The sequence below is a fragment of the Anser cygnoides genome, chromosome 1 (assembly GCF_040182565.1).
Source record: "Anser cygnoides isolate HZ-2024a breed goose chromosome 1, Taihu_goose_T2T_genome, whole genome shotgun sequence".
NCBI classification, from domain to species: domain Eukaryota; kingdom Metazoa; phylum Chordata; class Aves; order Anseriformes; family Anatidae; genus Anser; species Anser cygnoides.
Genome location: NC_089873.1, coordinates 206,799,831 through 206,821,793, shown reverse-complemented (window position 1 = coordinate 206,821,793; position 21,963 = coordinate 206,799,831). Strand labels below are relative to the sequence as shown.

The following is a 21,963-nucleotide window of genomic DNA, read 5'->3' as shown; positions in this document are numbered from 1 at the left end:
AGATCATCTGGTCCAACCGTCACCCTACCACCAATGTCACCCATTAAACCATGTCCCTAAGCACCATGTCCAACCTTTCCTTAAACACCCCCGGGGCGGTGACTCTACCACCTCCCTGGGCAACCCGTTCCGATGCCTGACTGCTCTTTCTGAAAAGAAATGTCTCCTCATCTTCCAGCCTGAACCTCCCATGGTGCAACTCAAGGCCATTCCCTCTAGTCTTACCACTAGTTACCTGTGAGAAGAGGCTGACCCTCAGCTTCCCACAACTTCCTTTCAGGTAGTTGTAGAAAGCAATAAGTCTCCCCTGAGCCTCCTCTTCAGACTAAACAACCCCAGTTCCCTCATCTTCTCCTCACAGGACTTGTGTTCCAGGCCCTTCACCAGCTTCATAGCCCTTCTCTGGACTTCCAGGGCTTTGATGTCCTTCTTGTAGTGAGGGGCCCAAAGCCGAACACAGCACTCGAGGTGCAGCCTCACGAGAGCTGAGTACAAGGGGAGGATCACCGCCCTGGTGCTGCTGGCTACACTGTTACTGACACAAGCCAGGCTGCCCTTGGCCTTCTTGGCCACATGGGCACACTGCAAGCTCATGTTCAGGTGAGCATCAATCAGCACCCCCAGATTCTTTTCCTCTGCATAGCTTTCATAGCACTCTCCGCCAAGCCTGTAGCGCTGCATGGGGTTATTTTGGCCAAATTGCAGGACCCGGCACTTAGCCATGTTGAACTTCATCCCATTAGCCTCTGCCCATCGACCCATCCTGTTCAGGTCCCTCTGCAGGGCCTTCCTACCCTCCAGCAGATCAACACTTCCACCCAACTTCTCTCCCCTTCACAAAGAAAATGTTAAAAACAGGTCAGTAAAAAATAAAAAAATTAAATAAATAAAAATATTCTCCAAAGTTATTTCCATGTTAGAAGTGTAACACAAAGTACTTAACAACTATAAACACAGCTAAAATATAGCTGATTATTGCTGGCATTATATTTTCCATCATCATGTTGCTCTCTTAAACAGACTTGAAAGAAGTTTTGTAGACAATATCAGGAAAAAAAAAATCTTATCAGAATGTCTTGAGGGTTTATCATTTCAATTTAGCTTTGTTCTTTCATAACACAGGATAATCATATCAGATTAGGATTTGTTGTCACAAACACTGTACGAACTGCACTACAATTACCTTGCTACATGAGCATCACAAGGTTTGTTGGTGCCTCAAGCAAGAATCCTTCGTGCTGTGTCATTGTGTCTTGTCATAAATTATGCTCATTAGCAGTATATGAATAATAGTGCCTTGCAGTGATGACAGAGGACCCAGATGATTTTACATTTTATTTAAAATCTTACTGCGTGGAAATCTACCTCCTACTGGATGCCCAAAGACTTAATGACTCATCATATTAAATGAATCATCTTAAATGGTTTATTTTTTAGTTTGTAGCTCTTCCTAACTCTGATGCCTGCTTTACAAATTCTTCCCTAGTGTATTAAATGCATAAGTCATGAGAAGTCCTGGTCACTCAACTGAAAATGAAGCAGCATGAAAAACAACAGCACCTGGTATGGGACTAGGGCTAAGGAGTTTTGTGCTCTTTCTCCTAGACTCTATTCTATTAATCTCAGGCAAGTCATTTCACTTTTGTGTTCCTACTGATCCTCGTACTCTCTGGAGGATGAATTACTTAATGAGATATTGGGACTCTAAATTCAGGTAGGACTTCTGTAATAATTCTGTTAAATAGTCCTAATTTGCAATTTCATAGACAACAAACTGCTGAGGAGGAAAAAACGGGGGGACGGGGGGTAAAATAACCCACCAGGAGGACCAAGTATTAAATACTTATTTCTGTAAAAGTTTATGTCAGATATAATGATCAACTGCAGAACAGATTAGACAAAGACTGTATAGTTTTCTGGACCTCAGAATACAAACTGAGTTCTGAATACACAAGGGAAGCTCGATTTTAAATATTCTTTGTATTTTCTTTCTAATGTAATGTTAAATTCCCATCTCAAATTAAATATTTACATAGTAAACAGCAGAATTAAATTAGCTGTTTCATATAGTGTTATTGGGCTAGATTCTTGCTCATAAATCTAGAAACATTTACATTTACATTCTAAGTTACTAACAAAATGTAAAAAAGCCATTTATAAAACACAATGGACACCAAACTTCTTTCTAACTGGAATGGATTCTGGTCAAGATTTTAGTCATCCAGACTGGTATGTCATCCAGACAGTTACTTATTTCACAATGTACAGAAAGGTTAGACTTGCCTCTAAAAATCTTATCAAATAGGATATTAGCTAGAAAGGCAGAAAATATTGGTTATTTGACACCATCTTCAAAGCCGAGAAAGCATAACATAGAGTTCAGCAACATTTACCTCAAATAGCAAACAGAGGCATAAAAGACCCATGTTGGCCTCTTCATGACTAGTCAAGCAAGGTGAAACTGAAATAATGCTTCAGAGAGCTCCATCCCAAAACAACTTTGAAGTTTTAGTAGACAATCACATTATCCAAATGGGGTTTGCATATATACATCAGTTGCCCTTGCTTCTTTACTATTAGTGGAAATAAGTACAGTGGATAATGTTAGTATCACCTCTTCTTCAAAGTATATTATTCCACTTTGCACTGTAAATACTACATTGTATGTACTGATTTTCTTTGCTGTTGCTTTTTATTGACAAGGCTCAGCACTCATCAGCTGCACCTTGCACTTTTTAGGTTTGACAACACTAACAAGTTTGCATCTTTAAACTAATATTTGCAGATGTGACTAAGAAGCAGTAGGATATAAATCCTATTTCCACTTCTAATATAGATTTACAAATTCATACACAGCACCAAACATGTCTCTTCTGAGTTGCTACTGATTTATTACACTGTTTTCTTTCTTGAATGTACCTTGAAGAGTAGGTAACTGCTTTACAAAGTCATCATAAGTAACAGAAATTTTTGTATGATAGCATTGACTTGGCACTTCGACATTGCCTTTTCAGCAGATTAAACTAATATTTCACCATCATACTTAATCTAGCTTGGATTCCTCATGGATCCCTTTCATAAATGGTTACACATGTAAGAAAATCATTTCACTCCGTTTACAAATAAAAACTCTGCAGATGCATCTCATTTAAAAAAAAAAAAAAAAAGCATATTTTGGTGGCAAAAGTATTTATGGGCTGGTTATGGTAGCCATTGTATGTTTTTTGTTGTTGTTGTTGTTGTTGATGTTGTTTTGCTTTTTTGACCCCAAACCTTGTTTGAAAAACTAATAGATGCTATAGAGAATGGCAGAAGAATTCACTGTGGTTTTAAAGATGAGGGTAGATTCAATGTAAAGTTGCACAGTGAAAAGGCAAGAGACAATGTTCACAAGTAAAGGAAATTTCAAATATCTATAAGGAAAAAAAAAAAAAAAAACTCTTCACAATGTGATTTCGCACAGATAAGGTGTGAAATTTCCACCCTTGAAGAGATGTGAAACTCACCGAGACAGGACATTGAAAAACATTATCTACCTTTGAAGTTAGTCATGAGCTGAGTACAGCTTTGGAACAACTGATCTCCTGAAGTTCCTGCCCACCTAAATTTTTGAAATTGGATGACTGGGTTTCACTTTACGCATTCAGGAATTACTTACCCTAAAAATGTATTATTTTGAACTGTTAGCACTGCAGATGTTCAAAGCATTTACTGAAGGACCATAACTTTAACAAATGAATAGCAAATGTTACTAATACATTGAGATGTAGACTATAATTTGGTGGATGAAAATAAGTTAAAAAAAAAATAATAAAACAGAAAACTACTTGAATGGTCCAGGATAATAAAACAATACTACAACTGATCATGACTGAAAAAGTAATTCCCTGTTTCTGAAAAATGACCTAAAATACTATAGAAGTCCTAAACCTCCCAACAGAAATACTTTTCAGTGTTCCCTTGTTTTTAATATATTTTCTGATATTTTAAGTTGAAAACCTATCAGAGATGTATAAAAAAAAAAAACCTTTATTCTCTTCAGCTGACAAATAGTGAATTGTTATGGTATCACAGAATGAAAGAATGGCTGAGGTCAGAAGGGACCTCTGGAGATTATATGGTTCAACCCTCCTGTTCAAGCAGGGACACCCAGAACAGGTTGTCCAGGACCATATCCAGGCATCTTTTGAAGATTTCCAAGGAGGGAGATTCCACAACAACTCTGTAAATCTTGTTCCAGTGCTCCATCACCTGCACAGTACAGAAGTGCTTCATGTTTAGGTAGAACCTCTCTTGTTTCATTTTTGTGCCCATTGCTTCTTGTCTCGTTATTGAGTACCACTGAAAAGAGCCTTGCTTTGTGTTCTTTCCATTATATTGTATTCAGAATTGCTTTGTAGAAATTTATCCCTTTGAAGAAAACACAATCACTAACGCTTCACACAAAATGAGCAGACAAATATTGCAAATTTTTAAAATTCGTGGTCCAAGATGAACTTGCCTTAAAGAAGATATACAAAGCTGATGATGTTCACATAGGAACTAAAGGAAAATGAATGTGTTATGATGCTTTCTGACATGATTATAACCAGAAAGTCACTGTGTCTTGTTTATGAGCAGTTCTAACAGAACAAAGTGCTCAGAATCATTCTGTTTATCTGAGGTGTTAGTGGGGAAGGAGAGACAGCTCCTGAGAGCAATTCACATCAGAGGTAGAATGAATTGCCCTCCGGAGATGCTTCTCTAACCTCACTAGCTAAGTGCTTACTCCTCACTTTGGATTTCCGTGTCAGCTGAGATGAATCCAGGCTTCACTTAACATATAACATGCCCCTTTTTATAGTTCAAGAACTGAAATTAGCAGACCAAACATAAAGCAACTCTACAAATATTAGTGGGATAAAAGCTGAAAGGGTTACCTAGTTACATAAGAAAAATATTGACAAAAGCCTTACAATACTACTGAAAAAAATTACACCATTTAAACTACTTTAGTACAGATGTAACAGAAACTTGTGACACAGTGAGGACTAGAACCTGGACCTGACCCTTTATCTAAAACCATATCTATAGGTTGTACTGGGTCTGGCTGGGATGGAATTAACTTTATCCACAGCAGTCCATATATTGCTGTGCTCTGCACTTGTAACTAGAACAGCATTGGTATCACACTGATGCTTTGTCTGTTTCTGAGCAATACTGGCACAGCATCAGGACTCCCTCTAACCCTCAGAAGAGGCAGGCTGAAGGTGGACCAGAGGTGGGGAGGGGACATCACCAGGGCAGGTAACCTAAACTGATCAAAGAGATATTCCATTCCATATGATGTCCCACTCAAAAAAAAAAAAAAAAAAAAAAAAAAAAGTGTGAAAGGGGAAGGAGAGGAGGAGCTTTTCTTACTAACAGGTCTGTCCTCCCAAACAACCACTACAATTACTTTCTTTTTTTTTTTTCCTCTTTCTTTTTCCTTTGATTAATTGGCCTTATCTCAACCCATGGGCTTTTCTTTTTCTTTTTTCTTGTTTTTTTCTTTCCTTTTTCATCATATTTTCTCCCCTTCTCCCTTCCTTTGAGAAAATGCAAGCAGTGTGGTGGAGTTTAGTTGGCCATTAGTGTGAAACCACCATCAGTAACTGTATGGGTCAAGGGCTGTTCTGTGATATGGAAGGCAAACCCCACCACACACCTCCTTACTGCATACCTGAACTCTTTTCTCCTACAGATTTCCACCATACTGCCAACGGAGAGCAGACTGTGCTTTGTGATATTCCTCATACTGTGGTGGATGCTGCATGAAAGTGCACAATGAAGCACATGTTGCTGCTCATGTCCTTTCAAGCTTTACAATACAGATGAATATAATCTCCAGTTTAACAGTGAGTGCCTGTATAGAGGTAGTAAAATTGGTATGATGCACAGCCACAAACTTCTCTAAATTATGCTGGATGATATCTGTTGAAAGGTATAATCTCTGACATCTAGGTTTGGACATCTACCTAATCAGAACCTAGATGATTTTCAACTAGATAGCAAGATGTAAGGCTGAGTGTCCTCATGTAAATATTTCACATGAACTGTCTTATTCTGGTTCTGGCAACATTTTCTGTTTTTTTTCTTAAAGTCTTTTGTAAGCTGTTTTCCAAGGGAATAGACCCCTAGTATAAAGGCACCACAGCTGCACTGGGACCCAGCACCAGCCTATGAAGTGAAGGCAAACACGTTGTAGGTTAGACAGAGGCAGAAACCAAGCCAATAATACTACATTATTTGCTGCTTGATTTGATTTCTGGTCAGCAGTACAATTTCCCCAAAATGAACTGTGACATTTCCTACAGCTGCCTCCTCAGCATATAAAATAGGATCCTGCTAACCTGGGACTGCCACAAGGGAAAATGTTTGCATGCTCTACCTCTGTACACAATGTAAGAAAAAAAAAAATATCCAATTCAACTATGTGATACAGTTCAATCATAATGATTCCCTTTTCAGAAAACAGAAAGGACAATAAGTTTAAAAATGCATGGCAAGGAGCCATTCTTGTTATCATTCTATAATTTGATATAAACATTATCCATTCTCAATATGAGTTTAAGATTGCAATCTTGTATTGAACAGATGCTAAACTTAATAGAAAAATAGGTTAAAAATGGCATCTTCCTGATGGCATTTCATGCATTTGTTTTAACAGAGCCACCTGTGTTAACTTCCTTTTCACTTTAGTTTATTTTTTTAACATGCACAATTTTTTTCCTTTCATTTGGTTGACTAGTTTCATCAATCCTTTCACTAGAAAGAAAAAAAAAAAAAACCTCCAAAATACCAATAAAACAATAGAAAATTCTAATAAAAATGCTCCGCAACTGAGGCAATTTCACAGAAGAGGATCTACGACTTTTTTATAGCATGTTGCACCTGTTTTATTTCTGACATTCACTTAATATAAAGAATATTTTTCACAGTAAAGTCTCATAAAGTTGCATGCAAATAGTTTGTCAAGGATCAATGAGCAAGCTGATTTGATGGTCTCTCCTTATATAGCACTTTCAGATTTTTTGAATCAACATCTTGTGATGACAGTGCTAAAGGTTGCCTCAAGTTATAAGTGTAAGAAGAGCTTAAAATAACTATATTTGTACCCTAGTATAGTAAGATATTCTATTGTATATTCAATCGGAGAGGCGTCTCGTTGAATACCTTCGCAGTATCTCATTTATATTAATTATTTATTTTGCTTTATTATTATTATTTTTGTTTCATCAAAATAATGAGAGAACTACTTGATGATCTATATTTTACTTTTCGTTACATCAACAGGCAACAAAACACAGTAAAAACATAGTTAAAAATGGCTAAATTCCTCAGTGCTAACTCCAGTACAAGATTTCTATTAGAGATAATAGGAACAGCTTCAAAATAGTAAATAAATTAAAACTCAGCAAATTGTTAACTTTAAAACACAATGACTTTGATGGAAGACAATCTGGTCCTGAAAAACATCCTGATACCTCAACAATATCTCTAAAACCTATCAAGTTTGAAATTCTGTGTGTGTATTTTAACTCTGACACCACATATATTTCTGCCAAGATAGTGTATGAGTTTTAGGAATGACAGATGAACTGCGCTGCTGAGAGAAGTTATGCAACCTCATTTCCAACACAATCAGAGATGTGTACAATTGACCTAAAACCTAAGTATTTTGCAAAGGAAGAAGGTAAAAGACAATCCATTTTGTTCAAGTGTGGATGCTCATTTGCAAGGGCAAACTTGCTTCTGAAGCCATGATTGAATGTTATGCTGGTATTACAATGAATTGAATTAATTTTAGAATTAAATTGGATTTTGTGGTGTTACTAAATAAACAATCCAAGAAAAACAAACATTCAAACACAACAAGTTGAAAATATTAAACTGTAATGATTTAAGACAAAAATGACTTACCAATCCATCAGTAGTATTTTAATGCCAGTTTTCTTAACAGCAGTTGGAGCCTGGGGAAAGAGGAAGCAAAGAGAATTTTCTCAGTTGCTCTACACAGCAAGGTAGGAGTTAGAGGAAAGTTCCAGTGAATCAGATGCCTCAGGTGAGTGGAGTCACCTCACGCACATCAGTACTGCTTCCCTAGTCCTCTGTGATGACATGGATTTAGAGCAGAAGGGAATATGCTCACAGGTTTTAATGCAGATAACCATGTTTTTGCAGTCTTATCTTAACAATACCTATCTATAAAATGAATAAACTATGTGTTTTATAAACTGTTATGAAACTACCAAACTACACAAAATTAGATTTCTTAAATTTCTGTGGCATATTATAACAGTTAAGCAATTTCCTATAATCATAGGATATGTGGGGTAAGTCAGGCATCCTGATTTAAGTTCTGTTCTTCGTCAAGGACTTGATTGTATGTCACTTGTTTCTATTTAACAGATGAATTCAACAAAAGATATTAAACACAGTTAAAATCTTATAGTCTTGTTTAGTAACAAATGGGACTACCATAAAAATAAAGGCCCCTTGACTTTGTACCTTGATGCCATACACTGAAACACACTAACATGTAAAGAGAGAAATTCACATACATACATGTATACATACATATATGTATTAATTTATCACAGTATCACAGTATCACAGATTTCTAGGTTGGAAGAGACCTCAAGATCATCGAGTCCAACCTCCGACCTAACACTAAGTACTCCACTAAACCATATCGCTAAGCTCTACATCTAAACATCTTTTAAAGACCTCCAGGGATGGTGACTCCACCACCTCCCTGGGCAGCCCGTTCCAATGCTTAATAACCCTTTCAGTAAAGAAGTACTTCCTAACATCCAACCTAAAACTCCCCTGTCGCAACTTTCGCCCATTCTCCCTCGTCCTGTCACCAGGCACGTAGGAGAACAGACCAACCCCCACCTCTTTACAGCCTCCTTTAAGGTAGCTGTAGAGAGCGATAAGGTCGCCCCTGAGCCTCCTCTTCTCCAGGCTGAACAACCCCAGCTCCCTCAGCCGCTCCTCATAAGACTTGTTCTCCAGACCCCTCACCAGCTTGGTCGCCCTTCTCTGGACTCGCTCGAGCACGTCCATGTCCTTCCTGTAGCGAGGGGCCCAAAACTGAACACAGTACTCGAGGTGCGGCCTCACCAGAGCCGAGTACAGGGGCACAATCACTTCCCTAGACCTGCTGGCCACACTGCTTCTTATGCAGGCCAGGATGCTGTTGGCCTTCTTGGCCACCTGAGCACACTGCTGGCTCATATTCAGCCGACTATCAACCAATACTCCCAGGTCCCACTCGGCCAGGCAGCTTTCCAGCCACTCATCTCCCAGCCTGTAGCTCTGCTTGGGGTTGTTGCGCCCCAGGTGCAGGACCCGGCACTTGGCCTTGTTGAACTTCATACAGTTGACCTCAGCCCATCGCTCCAGCCTATCCAGATCCTCCTGCAGAGCCTTCCTGCCCTCAAGCAGATCGACACACGCACTTAGCTTGGTGTCATCTGCAAACTTACTGAGGGTGCACTGGACGCCCTCATCCAGATCATCGATAAAGATATTAAAGAGGACTGGCCCCAGTACCGAGCCCTGGGGGACACCACTAGTGACCAGCCTCCAACTGGATTTGGCTCCATTCACCACAACTCTCTGGGCCCGGCCATCCAGCCAGTTTCTAACCCAGCGAAGCGTACGCCAGTCCAAGCCCCGAGCAGCCAGTTTCTTGAGGAGAATGTTGTGGGGAACGGTGTCAAAAGCCTTACTGAGGTCAAGGTAAACCACATCCACAGCCTTTCCCTCATCCACCAAGCGCGTCACTTGGTCATAGAAGGAGATCAGGTTCGTCAAGCAGGACCTGCCTTTCATAAACCCATGCTGACTGGGCCTGATCGCCTGCTTGCCCTGCAAGTGCCGTGTGATGACCCTCAAGATAATCTGCTCCATAATACATCCATAATACATACATAATTTATGTATGCATTCATTTAAGTACAGTTATATATATATACTTATATAAATATACATTAGCCAATATGAAGTGTTACTCTGAAAAAAGTAAAAAACGCAACTTCTGACTTATAGCTTAATTTAATATTTGAAAGTTTATTGAAAACAGACCATTGGAGTAGAAATGTTTCAGCTCTTTTTTGAAGTTTCAACTCAGAAACTAATTACAAAAATTAAATCAACTCAGGGATTAAAGAACAAAGTCATTAAACTGACACAAAAGTAAATAATAAAATTCCCACTGACTTTAGCAAATGAAGATGTAGGTCCTGTTTTTAGGAATAAAAAGTTTAGGAACAAAAAGTATTTATTTAAGTTGTATGTTCTTCAGGGAAAAAAAAAAATAATATATATATATTTCTTCTGTAGATAGAATTTTGTCAGAATCAAGGTTTCAAGATATTTTAAACAAATAATGTACTGTATTCAGTGATTACAAAACATGAAAATTAAATGTTTAGCCCTCCTCTGGAATAATTCAGTTCTGACCAAAAAAATAAGAGGTATCTATAGTAGGAGATCAAGATTCCTGTCTCGTAGGATATTTGCAAACTTAATGAGTCTAATCTCCTAGTCCCATCTCCATAGGCATCATTCAGCTCTCCACAAAGCAGTTGTGGGTCTGGCAATTCTCTTTATTAGAAAATGAATTATAATACTAATAAAAATAAAATTCCAAGAAGTTGGTGCGAATTACTGTATTAGACACAGTGCACAGGCATCCCGGAGAGAATCAAGCTGTTGCTTTATTTTCTCAGAAGATCTTCTATTCATAAACTGATTGATTTAACAAAAATTGATGGGTCAGATAAGAAATCACAGCTAAAGTCAACATAGCTTTAGGCTGTACTAAAATATGTGTTAACTGAAAAAAAAAAAAAAATATTAATGAGGCCAATGCAGATTCAAAATGTTATCAGACTAAAATGCCTATTATTTGTAAATGCAATGGTTAAATAAGCTTCTTCAAATACATTATTTCAGAGTATAAAGGCTGTTAAATGAGAAGATGAAATGTTGGGGGAGGGGATAGGGGGGAGGAGGTTAAGCAGCTGTCACTAATACCATTTTAGAACTTTAAACAGTGGCAACAGTAAAATATGACACTCCACACAATGTAATCTCAACTCTGTTTTCCTTTAATACCACTCAGGCCTGTACTCTGTGTAGAGAGGCTTAATACCTTATCTGAAGAAATCCCACTCAGTCTTCTTCAGAAGCAGATAATGACAGGAAATATCCCTAACAGCATTAGTCATTCACAAACACTGGTACGCACTGTGGGATTTTTTTTTTATTATTTTTATTTTTTTTTGAACATCATTTTATGCTTCTCTGGTTCAGAACTTTGACGAATTAGATTGCATTTCTGGTAGGAGGCTCTATGGGATAAGAATGTCAAATAAATATCTACTTCAGTTGCATGTTTTCAAGCTTTTTACAAATTCTTTCCTTCAAATGAGTTGATCACATCATAAAAACAGAGAGAGAAACATAACAAAATTCATGTAAATAAGATTTTTCCTGGTTATTTACCAACCTAAGTGCTAAACTTTGATTAATTGTTACTAGTGATGGCTTATTCTAATCAGGATCAGAAACACTATATTTAAAGACATAAGTCTGAGGAGGTTTTTATGTTGCTGTTTGTTTTATTCCTACTATGCATTATTTCACAATTTCAAACTCAATTTCAAAAAACTCAAACTTCAATTTCTACTCTGAAGCTGCATTATGAGATGGTTGCAGATGTGGGTCGTTATCACTCAATTTCTCTTCAACTCACACTGAGCAATTCTCTCCATTTTTACTCCTGACAAATAGTTATTTACAAAAAACAAACAAACAAACAAAAAACTTATTTTCAACATGGCAAACCACACACTGAAACTATTGGGGTAAGAGTAGTACCAAGCAGATGAAAGAGCCATCTAATGCAACAGAACAGATATGAATGGAGTCATGAAAGGCAGCAAGAGAGAACTTAGGAAATTAGGAAAAATAAATGTTATCGATGGACAGTCTGTATATGTCGTGGAATGTTTCCCAAGAGGCAGCTGACCATACACATGGAATTTTATGAAAGTAGGGCATAAAATATAAATATAAAACTTCAATATGAAGTTTTATAGAACAATATTGTTCATCCAGGATTAGGCAGAGTGTACCCTCAACAAGCTGGCAGACATGATATTGGGGTGAGTGGCTGGTACATCAGAGTGTCATGCTGCCATCCAGAGGGACCTTGCCAGTCACCTCATGTAGTTCAACAAGGAGAAGAGCAAAGTCCTGCACCTGGGCTTTGCTCCAGGCATCAGGATGTGCTGGGGGCTGCCAGGAAAACAGCTTTGCAGAAAAGGGCCTTGGATTCCTGGTGGACTCCAAGTTGAACATGAACCAGCAGCATGCCTTTGCCACAAAGACCCATTGTAATAATAAGGAAAGAGCAGGTTGGCTGAAGTGAACACACTTGAGAATAATAAATCACAGAGAAGGGTATTTTCAGCAATTCTGTCATGTGCTTTTCTGTCTGGAAAAGCAGGAGTATAATAACACCAGCCCCAGATCTTGCAACAGTCATACAGCAATGCTAGTTCCACTTCCAAAGCAGTATTCTTGCATTAACAGCACCCCGACTCAAGTTTGTTAGCCACGCATAGGAAACATTAAAAATGATAAATAAAGGATTATAATGTTATAATATACTGCATTTCATGCAATCTTGAATCAGCCTCTTTGTGCATGCACATTATGAAAATCATTAATTACTCTACCTGAGATTCATTCAGCTCACAGAATAAGCGAGGATAAGGAAATACAATTACTTTTATACTGGCATTTTTTTCTGCATGAACTAATTGTTGATGTTTTCTGAACATTCCACTAGCATATTGTGATGCAGACAGAAGAATGCATGATCTGTTTTCTTATTCTGAAATTGCAAGAAACTTTGGTGATGGTGGAAAATACATTTGCTTCTTAAGCAATGTAATCCAGAGTTTATCCACTTGCATTTGGAAGACCACAAGGCTGAGGTTCATTTAACCTACCTTTAGTCACATAAAAATTAGGCTGTTAGTATAAACCAGGCTTCTAATTTCTTTTTATAAGCTATGGAGAGACACAACCACTTCCAGAGAACAATTCATCCAACCTTAGAACAGATGACTATGATAAATGAAGCACTATCTGAACATTCCTGTTTCATTTAACTGACCTGATGACTGACTTAGACAAGACCTTTAACATTTACATGATTAATAAGACATGATTGATTCTACCTCAAAATACATGGATCTCTTTCTCCTTCCATGTTCTACCATGTGTTCACAAGGGAGCATTTAGTGCCCCTGTGAGAATAAATAGCAGGTATTTACATAAGAATGGAGCAACAGATATTCTCATAAAAGCATGTAGGAAAAGTGAGGAGGTCCTGGTCCATTTGCCAGCAAGGTACATGGCTATTCTGCTATAGCAGTTATTTGGTGTTAAAATTAAGACTAAATAATCATGTCCACTGAACAAATTATCTAATTATTACTAATCAGACAGCCAATGATCCTGATGTAAGCCTGTTGTAGGTTCTGCATGCTATAGAATAACACATATGTAAAACTAAAATACAAATGTTTCAATGCATAATTAGTAAAAGGAGGATTTCTGCATATTACTTCTAATATACGTAAGTAATTGGCAGCCCATTACTAGCTAATTAGGAGTAAAGATAAACTGCTTAACAAAAATAAACCTCAGATTTCAGAGGGGAAAAGAAAAATAAAATGTGTCAAGCTAGGAATTTTAGTGAAATCTCAGTCAGTTTCTGAAGACACAGGTCAAAAAAATGCATGGATTGTATCAGACTATTCTTGCATAACCAGTCTCCTGCCACTAAACTGCTTCACAGGGTGCTGGAGCTGACAGTTGTGGCCATGCCACCACCCAGCAGCCATCAGGAGAGACCAATCCTGCAAGAGGATGAAACTTCCAACATTTTGCCACAGCCAAACATGTAATGCTTCATCATGACTGTTTTTGACAAAATTTTCCCTGAGAAAAGCAAAAGCTATTTGTTAGAAGTTTGAGATCCATATACTGGCAATAACCAATGTGGCATTAGAAGAACCTTGACATTAAGTCACCATTTATAAGTTATGCAGCTGTGAATAACTTTGTTCTTTGTTTTTCTTCTAATTTGTTCTTCAAATTATAAGAGCGATCTAGAAATAATCCCAACCTAAAAGACATCAGAGAAGGAACTGATGTTCCGAAGTATGTTATGTGCCTTTACTAATAGAGGAGTAACATCTTTTCAGTTGAGGGTGTTGAAGACTACAGCAAGAATGAAGAAATGTGAAATGAAAATCATTTGTCCACAGCAGATATACTTCTGATTAGTCCCTGTAAACTGGTAAGGAGTAGCTTATGTAAACAACAAAGCAAAGGTAAAAAGCGAGCTAACATAGATCCTGACCTACCATCGAGGAAGAGCACAAATCAAAGGACACAAAAATTTAGACTTTTCTTAAGTCAACATGTCATATCTGGTCAAATTTCACTTATAGCTCTAACTATGTGTTGGTACAAAAATATTTAGAGGGATGTATCTCCAAGGAGGATTCCCTTCCCCCTCTTCTCTGAACCAGAGAATGGAAGGAACTCATCCCCCCACCAGCAGGGCTGATAATGGAGTGGCAGCATCCCCTGGCTGATGTGGAGCAGATGTAACAGCCACTTCTGCAATGTGCTGCGACACGTACAGTGGGATTTATCTCACTTAGCTTCAGGTGTCCTCAGTGCAGACACCTGCATTTGAGATAATCACCTGGGCCCCCATCAGAGTTAGTGGAGAGAAACAGGCACATTCAGAGCTTGACTCCCTTAAATAGATGTTTTTCACCTTGGACTTACACAAATCTGTCCCCACTTTTGTTACTAATCTCTCCACCATGATTTCCAGTCTAGATGAGCAGCTGCATTTCCTGCAAGGTAGTGAACACAAATAGATGTGGACTCACAGAAGCTTGTTACTGTCTTATATTTAATTATTTTTTACTACAAAAAAAAAAAAAATCTTATTTTTGTTATCCTTAGAAACATTTACAGATTTCCTTTATGCAACCCTTATTTTCAGAAATCGACTATGAACCCACCGAAAGAACTCTATTCTATTTTCATGACAGCCTCTTCATCAAAAATAAGTCTAAACAAAAAAAAAAAAATTTAAGGACTTAAAATGAAGCTTCACATTGATTATTTTTTTTTCCTTTTTGTTGTTATTTCATTACACCTTTAATGCCTTCATGAACAAAATCTGGTTTCGTGTCTTGAAGCAGTGATACGATCTTGCCAGTGGAAGTGTTGCTTGCACCTTTTTCCCTTCCTTTTCACAGGCGTTCAAGGAAAAGATACAAATAGCTTGGAAAGAAAATGTATACACGGCAGTAAGGCCTGGTTAATGTAGATTTTTCTCAGTTACATTAATTCTCCAACCTGGGGATTTCTAGAGGTTGCTTCTTACAATGATATAAACTTTTAAACAGATGTTTTGCTGCTCCTAATTTTTCTTTTTTTTTTTTTTTTTTTAAACATGTTTTGAGATACATGTCTAATTTGTTTTTTATTTTTTGTTTCTCACATAGACTTGTGCTGGATATGTGATGTCCTTGTATTCCACAGGAAGGTAACTCACCATGGGGTCCCAAAGATTCCAAGTTTGCCTGACCCTGGAAGCACTCCTGCACTCCTTTCTGGAACCTGCTTATTTTATCATGACAAATAGAAAATAATTGGTCTTTTTTGATCTTTTCTCCACACCATGAAATAAACATATCTTTTTTTTTCCTTTTGTAAGAGGATTATTTACTGTTATTGGCCTAATCCTCCTTCTCTTCATTATCATCATGGTAGCTGGAGGTTTTTTGCTGAAATGTCCGTGCATAATCAGTTTACAGCTAGAAGATAAAAGAAAAAAAATCTCACCCTGAATACTTTACAGTCTTCTAAGACTGTAGAGAGCAGGGGAGGAATGGGAAGGAACAGGAGGTCTGAGGCATGTTTTGACTGCAGATGCACTATACTATAGGAGGACGTGAGCTTGCTTTAAACACGCTGTATCAGGTACCAGAGCACTCTGGCCACAAGCACCCAAAGGAGGCTATGGGTTAATTTTCTCTCTTGAGAAGCAAAGCAAATTAGTCCATGTGCTGCTCACTGCTTCCTTGGCTCAACTGTTTCCAGTACGTGAGCCGGGGACTGTTATTGATGTGCAGCACTGCGATGCCAACCAAGCTCAGTGCCAACAGAAAATTACATATATCCTAGAACAGCTGGGAACAAAGCCGAATGCTGCAGCCTGCTTCCTTAGTGGGAACAGTGTGCAAGAAATCATGGATGCCATCACGCTGCAGGGATCTGAAGAATAGATGAAATCAGTCTGTTAAAGAAATTCCTTCATCGTAAGGGGTCTCTAAGGACTGACCACGCACAGAGCTCCATGCAGCTCCCGCGTTACAGTGTCTGAGTCAGGACAGCAAGTGCTTTCAGCAAGAAAAGCACAGGTGTATTGCGAATTTATGATAAAGGTACCATCTGCCAAACAGCTGTTTGAAGCTGAAAAAGTTGTGAGAACGCCAGGCAGCTTTTGCCAATCTTTAGTGCTACAGTTTTAAGAATTATTTTAAAGAGTCTTTTGGCAGCTCCATGACCACTCTGAGCTGTTGCTTTCTCTTTAGCTTCAATTGATAAGCCTCCCCATTACCTCTGGATCTTCAGTTATTACTTTTTGGTTAACAAAGAGAAATTATATTTAAAAAAAAAAAAAAAGTATTTTCTATGTCAAGGTTAAAGCCAGTTTTGAATGCTTAAAATGTAAGCTATGAAATATGTCCAACACCACTGATTAGCTGTCCTCACTCAGGAAAGGCCCCTACTTTATCAATGTGAAAGCATAATAATGTATCTACTTCATATCCTGTCTTTCTAGGAAATATTTAAACAATAAATGACTGTACTAGAGGATTCACAAATTTTAAGGCTGAAAGGAACCATTAAACCTTGCCATCAAAATCCCAGTTTCACCCAGTGCCCCATGACTTGCATTTAACCAAATTATACCAGAAAGACACCCATTCTTGATTTAAAAACTGAGAGAAATTATCACCTATCTTGATGTGTTTAGTTTCTAGTGCCTTCTGTGAGTTACATGAAAATGTATACAACTTAATTCTAATTCTACCTTGCCCAGTTTCATCTCTCCATTGTTTCCTTTTGTGTATCTCAACTACTCTGTACTACCACTAGAACAAAACTTTGGTGTAAAGAGTGTAAGTAACTTTACTGTCCTCAGTTTCATAAACGTAACAAAAATGGGACTACAGAAAGGTTGATGATTTTCCTATTTAATATTTAGAGTTATTTGGGGGAGTATTTTTTCAGTTATTCAAAATTTCTCTTTTATAATTCTACTATTGAGAATATGAAAACTTCTGATAGCAGCAGTTCCTGTAGAAAAGAAACACGAAGGAGAATTCTTATGAGATTCCTAAAGCATTACAAGCAGAAAGAGTGGGAAAGCTTTCTTATCTCTTTGTACTCACTATTATATCCTTCCATTCAGGTTTAGGTTAAAAAAAAAAGAAAATAAAAAGCCTTTAAAATAATCTTTTATGTAAAGTCAATAGCTTATATTCTGATATTCTGATAATATTAATGTATTTACTTATTGATTATTCACAGTATTCATGCACAGAGTCCAGGGATCACATTTGAGAACCGCAATACACTGTGTTTCATTTTCTGTCACAGATGCTTCTCTCACTGAAGAGCCTTTATCTAGATATGCAAGACAAAACTCAGAGAGAGCTGCATTATCTACATTTTGCAAGAATGGACAATGAGGGAATTAAGAGACTCGCCAGCCTTCACAATGAAACAGAGCAAGTTACCTTTTGTATTATTATTATTATGCTGCCCCATGGCTGTAGTGTTTGAGCACTTTACAATCTTCAGGTATGTTTATCTTAGTCCCTATGCTCAGTAGGGATGTCCACAATTTAATGGAGAGAACAAAAGTGAGAGAGCCAGAAAGTCAGGACCAGCTGTCTGAACAAGAATCTGCTTCACAAGATATGAATTTTTGGTAAATTTCTATAGTGACCTTAAAAAGAATATGTTGCTGAGCTGCTCTGGAGCATTACCTATTACTGTATGCAATACACCTCACAAGACGAACAAATATTTTCTTCATTTGCTTTGCATTACACCCCCTATTAAAAACTGGCAGTAGTATTACTCACGAGTATTTTTTCAGTTTCTTCATTTGTAGCTAAATTCATAAATCTTAGTAACTATAAATGTATCTCAAGGTCAGAGTTACTACAATAACCCATTCATTTTGTTTTCCTTTCACTAAATCCATTATCTGAACAAATCATTAGGTGACCTTTTTAGTTACAGCAATTCAATAAAACTTACATTAGATGGAGTTTCAGGAACATTAGTCTAATGTGCTTTAAAAGATCACCTTCTCTGAGCGATATAATAAGTTTGTGTGAAAAGCATAAAGCATGTAATATGTAATAAAATCTGGCCTTTAATGAACCATCTAGAAAAAACTGACTTGTGTTATAATTCAACAGAAAACCTCCCTTAATTAATGGATAAAGAAGCCAACATAAGTTGCTGAATGTTACTTTTGATTATAGATTCAGCTTGTTTTTCTTTTTTAATTGTATGCTCCTGATTTGCTGCTCAAGAAATTACAGCTTAAATGACCTTGGGTACAGGAGTAATATGCTTTGAAAAGCAATACTTAGAGCTAATTAAAAGGGCTCTCTGATTACCAGTTAAAACCAACTGCACTGGTGCACAATTTTCCAAAGTGGTCATCAGGATTCTAAATTTAATAAACTTACTTAGATGTTTGATAGACGCAGACTTTCTTCAACAGATACAAGACTAGGAAATACATTGTGGCCAAGCAGGTAAACAATAAATAACACTTAGCTCCAGCTATTAAGTAGGAAATTTGTATCAGGGAAGATTACACAGGCTCACAAAAATCCATGATTTCCATTAAGAATACAGAATATTACATCTGAATCTCCTTGCAGCTAAACCAGGAATAATCAATTAAAAACCAGCCAGGATTATCTACATCTCATGCTTTCAGATTTCTGGCAAGCAGAAAGCCAGTTTAACTTTCTTTTTTAGTCAGTCCAGAGATTTCTGTATGCAGAAAGAGCAACAATAGTCACTTGCTACCAGTCCAGCGCCAGCCATCAGTCATTTCCCCTGCAGATATGCACACGAGAACATGAGCCAATTTGAGTAAAGGTCAGGACACATCAAAATATTGAACAAAGTTCCCATTGCTGAAGCACAGTAGTAGGGTTTATAAAGCAGACTTGTATTCATTCCGTGTGTGTGCATTTCATTTAGCTCCATATTTTCTAAGTAGCTGGGTGCCCATAAATCTTTCAGGACCTTCTCTTGGTTCCTCAGCCACAGAGGAGGGACAGTAATTATTTCTTTTTCTCAGTCACTATGCCTATGACTCATCTGTGATAAACACTGTGAAAATACGTACAAAATTTCAGGATATACTAAGGATTTATTTCATAATTTACAAACAATAAACAATCTGTAATTTCAACACAAAAATTTCAATTCAACAATAAATAGATGATATGTAAAGAAATAGACCAAATACGACTACTAAATACTAAAGTTAATTTTCAATTTGAACTTTTAGTTAATAGAATTGTTCAACCACACAACAAATGTAAGTACACCATGGGGGTATATTACTTCCAACAATAACCACTTGTTTGTTTCCTTGTTGTTGTTGTTGTTTGGTTGGTTGGTTGGTTTGGTTTGGTTTGGTTTTCACAGAATCACAGAATCACAGAATTCTAGAGGTTGGAAGGGCCCTCAAGAGATCTTCGGGTCCAACCCCCCTGCCAAAGCAGGTTCCCTATAGCAGGTTGCCTAGGTAGAAGTCCAGATGGGAAAAATTTTTGTGGAACAAAATGATGTAATTGGATGTGATGAAGCTAATTACATCATTCACTTTTTTTTTTTTTTTTTCACTCTAACCTAACCCATAGGCCACTCCCAAACTACCAAACTGTACATTTAAACAGCAGTGTTATATCCCTTTGCATACTCTATCAATAACTTCACAGTATTATGAGTTTTTTTTTTTCTATACCAGATTATTTTGTAAACCTTAATAATCAGAAGAGCATGGACTTTTCTTATGCATGAGCTTGATGGACCAAATCAAAGAATTGGTCAGTTAATTTTCCAATCCGTTACACTAGTCAGTAGTAATGAGTTATATATGTGTGTATATATATATATATATATATATGTATAAGGGGGCACCTCTGGTTTTAGTTAGGAATCTTATTCATAATCTCATATTTCCCTGAGAAGCTTCTGATGCATGTTTTTTTGGATGCAATTTAACAGCATTTTTTCCTTCTAGAAGTAGTGCTTTTCATGAAGGTTTATTTGTTATTATCAAACAAATTATTGAAATATGTTAAATGACCTGTTAATTTTACCTTGCTGTTCTGTGTAATTTAGGAGATTTAAATAATTGATTATTAAACATCTGCTTAAAATATGCTACATTACATGTTGATAGAGATCAGCCTGTGAAGTATTTCACTTCAAACGGTTATTTTCCTTGGGTGAAGAATTAGCGATCCACCTATGTGGCAGAAAAATCATTTATAAGATTAATTTCCAGTATCTTATTATTTAAGCTTTCCAGTATCTTATTATCTGTTTTTCATTAACGCCTAAAATATTCCTACAATTTCATATCTATCTCTTTTAACTCATTAGAGAATTAATACCTCATCTTAAAAAGATATTTTTTTTACTCTTCTTGTTCCTAATAATAGCATTTTAAATTAGAAAAATAATGGCCTCATTTTACTATTTTCTAAGTCAAACATTTTTCCCTTGCTAGATAAATTCTTTAAAATTATTAATTTGTGCAGACAACAATAATGAAAAGCTGTACCATTTTAATTATATTTATTTTCCCTAGGCAACTAGGCAGTTAATTGTTTAAATTACGAAGTTAAAAAGCAATGTTAAGTAACAGGAATGCCAGCATTGCCAATGACTTCAATGGGAGCAGTACTGAGTTCATAATTGGCTCTTTGATTGCAAAACTCACTCACAAGGCCTATGAGCTTTTTAAATTCCACTTAAGTCTTTAAGCGTGTTTAATGGGCCTTATGCATTGTACAGGCTTTGAGGTGGCTTTCCAAATTTCCACCACAGAAAGTATATTTGATGCATTTTTTCTTTTTTAATGTTGCTTTTCATGGAATATATATTCTCTGGCTATATTTCTGAAAGATGGGAAACACTGCATTCACAAGTGCTGCAACATATTGAAGATTGGTGATGTCAGTTGATTAGTTGTGCAAATAGCTTTCCAGTTTTTCTGATGCTGAGACAAAATACAATATGACACATGTTTTTATTCTATAACACTTTTTTATTTTTTTTTTTTTTGGTATGATCTTACCCCACATTCTACCAGCAGACTCATCTTATATCCAGCAGACACCTGTACTGGGTCAGGCTGGGATGTTAACTTTCCCTGCAGCAGCCCATACAGTGCTGCGCTCTGCACTTGTAGCTAGAACAGCAGTGGTATCACACCAGTGTTGTGTCTGCTGCTGAGCAGTGCTGGCACAGCATCAGAACTCTCTCTAACCCTCCTAGGGGGTGGGCAAAAATGTGAGAAAAGAAACATCATCAGGGCAGCTGACCTAAACCAACCAAAGGGATATTCCATACCATATGATGTCACACTCAGCAAGAAAAGGTGGAAAAAGGAAGAAGAGGGGAGGGGTGGGCTCTCGTTGTGAAAACGTCTGTCCTCCTCCCAAACACCGGCTACGTTCATTGAGGCCCTGCTTCAAGGATGTTGTC

General features: G+C 37.2%; 1 protein-coding gene across 6 annotated transcripts in view; it reads right to left on the bottom strand.

The window, feature by feature from the left end:
* TENM4 (teneurin transmembrane protein 4) overlaps nt 1-21,963 on the bottom strand; it is a 1,678,763-nt gene that overhangs the window by 1,442,119 nt on the left and 214,681 nt on the right. For all 6 annotated transcript variants that reach the window (XM_066989940.1, XM_066989945.1, XM_066989941.1 and 3 more), the window contains exon 2: nt 7,942-7,991. The gene's annotated coding sequence lies outside the window, so the exon portion shown is untranslated. The remainder of the gene's footprint in view (nt 1-7,941; nt 7,992-21,963) is intronic.